Raw genomic sequence first — 3,650 nt, forward strand, 5'->3', positions numbered from 1 at the left:
CAGCTAGATCATGAAATTAGTATGAAAAATAATGTATTGTATTGTATCTTATTACAGGTCTCCTCCCAGCATTGGAAGAACTTCGGATCCTCCTAATAAAGTATTTCACCCGATAAACGGCCTCATACTTTAGGGGGCAACTGTTATAGACATTTTTGTGCCTTACAGCATTGAGCATGAAATGTCCATAATTCAAGGGATCCAAAGTCCCTAAAGATGTTGTTACAGCTCCTAAAGGAACAAGGTCGACCAATGACAGCTTCTCCCAGAAGTTCTCCACCAAAAACCACTCAGAAACAGTCAATTCAGGATCAATTCAGAGGCTCCACTAGCTGTCTGCGCTGAAATGCAGGGATTACACTAGCTAGGTGCACTGCAACGCAGGTAGAAGCACTACCAGGGTGCGCTGAGCGGGAAATGACAAATGGCAAGTTCATTCAACGAGGTGGAAAGACCCTGGAAGCTTCCAGAATCTTCTCTAATGACACTTGCCTCAATGAATTCGACTAGTGATGAGTAAGAGGTTCTCAACCTCCAAGTGGAAGCAAGAACTGACAGAGAGAAGCCACAAGTCAAAACATGAGCTGACTCATCCTCTCTGCTCACATCTATATATGGATCTCTCACCCAGAGGTTCAGGAGGCTGGAATTTTGTACTTTGCAGAGAATTGTTGTTGGTTTGAGATTGATATTAGCACATTGGGTGATTTATGCTTTGTTGGAGGAGAGGAAGGGATTCCTTTGCTGGGAGGTAGATGCTGGATCGGAACTCACTTGGTTGTATCTCCTCCTGGACTTTATTATCTTATCAATAAACTATTTGAGTTTCTCCTACATGTTGTATACCAATGATGTTTTGTTATGCTTACATGTTTAGCTTAATCTGATCTTGAGCTTTTTATGAATGTATATCAGTATCTTTGTGTAGTTTCTCTCTCTTGTGATCTTGCAGGAATTCGGTGAAGCTGGGCCGGTGAAGGAGCAAGAAGCTGGGAGCTACTGAAGAGAGGAGTGATTTGGATCGACAAACTAGCAGAAGATACAGGTTAGTTAGATCCTTCTTCCTCACTTACATTTCATAAATAAGAATACTCGAATAAGTTTACCTGTTTGTTGCTAAGGCACTATCACCTCTTAGAGTGGGATAGGGGCATTCCGAATTGGATACTTTTCCCAACAACATGAAGAAGTCTTAAGAAGTGTCAAGTGCCAAATGCCAATCATGTGCCTTATTTGATGATCTATACCTTAACCCTTGATGACATATGGAGGGCTACACTTGATGAATGTCCACACTTGATGATGGCACTTGATGAGGTATTGATAACATGGTTGGAAGACTAGATGATGAAGTGGAAAATCTCATTTGATGGTTGGAAGAGTACCTTTGTACTTTCCTAATGATGATGCCTATGACATATCATTGCACCATTATATGATGACAAGGGATGATACACTCATTTCTGGATACTATCATGATGACATGGATGTCATACATGATCATATGATAATGAGGAAGCCAAACAATGGAGAAGTCATACTTTCCCAAACATTCCTCATGTTGTCCCAAACTTTTATGCATAAAATTTAAGGATGGTCGCAAAGAAAAAATATTTTTTCCACCTTAGATGCATATTTTCTCAATGGGACCTAGACCATCTTAAAGAGTAATTTTTACTCTTTCTAATTAGCCCTTACTTGCTCCGAAACTCACAATGGTTGCTGAGAAAATGAATTTTTAAGTTGAGAAATATATATTTTATTGCAAGCCTACCTACACTCACTCATGCAAGTCGGTCTCTCAGTCAAGGGACGTGTCCCTTCATTTGGAAGAAGAAACAACTATAAATACAATCCTGAGCTCATTCATTTCATCCAATTTTTTGGTGAAGAAATCTCAAAAAAAAAGGGCTCGGACTTGAAGCGAAGATAAGGAAGAAAAACAGAGGATCTGAATCTGAAGAAGAGAAAATAATTTCCGTGATAATTTGTGGATAAAATAAATCAGGTATCTAACCTCTACTATATGAATTCTGTGGTGATATGCTTCTACAATATGAGTTTTGTATCTTTGTAGTTGAGTCCTGTGATGACACAGTTCTATGATGCAAGTTTTGTACCTCTGTAATGTGAGTTCTGCAGTGACACACCTTTGTGATGTGATTTCTGTGGTGCAAGTTCAGTAACAGTAATACAATAATATATATATCTATCTGTGGTGATGAGAGTATGATGCAAGTTTCAGAAGGCCAGATTTATGACTGATTGAAGGAATCTCTCATGGACTAAATAGTGCAGAAGTTTGTTTTGAGAACAAGTTTTGTAGGCACCCTTTTTTTGAGCATATTTGTGGGACCATTTGTGAGCACCTTGTAGCAATAAATTGGGCATAGTTTGGACAAGTTTTTGAGGTAGCCTCTTGAGAATTCTATAAGAATATTTGGAGCAGTCAAGTGACACATTTGATAGTATTCTTCAAGCCAAATTTTTAGGAGCAATCTTCAAGCTTTTGTTTGGAGCATCCTGAAGACATTAAAGCAGATTTTGTAACCTCCTTGAAGTTGATTTCTAGGACAGTCATTTTTTAGTGTTCTTAGAGCATACTTCTTGAAGACGTTCCTGTGTATAACTTGGAGTATAATTTAAGCAATCTTTGAAGTATAGTTGGAGTCATTTTATAACCATTGAAGCAACACTCTTGAAGACATTTGTGAACAATCTATTGAGGTCCCTTGAAGAAAGGATTTTATGAGGTGACTTTGGGGACTTCCTAAAGGATATTTTGGAAGGTGGATCTATTAAAGAAGATTTTGGAGCAGGCTTAGTACAACCTTTTGAAGACATCTTGTTGAGAAGATTTATCTGATCTTGGAAACATATTATTGGAGACCATCATGCATTGTTGAACTCATCATGAGGTAACCTTGAAGTTTTTGTTTGGGTACCATGAAGAGTTGTGGGGAGACCTTCTAAGAAGACAAGGTTTTCATTGATGAAGTGATTTGAAGAAAGCATTGCTGAAGAGATTGACAAGGCTCGTTGAAGAAGACACTGGGAGTCGTGAAGTATAAACAAACACATCTTGGTGTAGTGAAGCTAAGGGTTGAAGCCTCGAAAAGACAAGGTTGGTGCCTTGAAGGATATGGTTGGAGCCCTAGAGGATTAGAATCCTCAAGAAACCAGGTCAGAGCCTGAACCAGATATAGTGTTCGAGCCCTTGAGGTTGGTGCCTCAAAATTTACAAGGTTGGAGCCTTGGAAGTCCAAGTTGGTGCTTGGAAAATACAGGTTGAAGCCTAGGAGATTGAAGATCGATGTCTTCATCTAGGGTTGGAGCTCTACATATATTGTACTTTATGTAGAAAAACCTGCAGATTCACAAGCTCATGTAATCTACTAAAACAAGAGACAAGAATCTACCTCTACTCTTCACAGCGGAAGCCCGTAAACATCGAGTAAACAATAATCAATAGAGGAAGAGATCAAAGGCACATAACACAATTAATATCTGGGGAAAGCCATAACTCAAAACCCAACTATCTATTTTGTATTAATCTAGAAAATCAAGATGAAATTACAATGCTTGTTCTCTTTAGAACAATCCCAACACTCAGCAAATTCAATCTCTAACTCATAAGCAATATCAAGGCC

Source organism: Pinus tabuliformis, chromosome X (assembly GCF_031772625.1).
Source record: "Pinus tabuliformis cultivar Carrire ecotype Pingquan chromosome X, CPIR1, whole genome shotgun sequence".
Classification (NCBI taxonomy): domain Eukaryota; kingdom Viridiplantae; phylum Streptophyta; class Pinopsida; order Pinales; family Pinaceae; genus Pinus; species Pinus tabuliformis.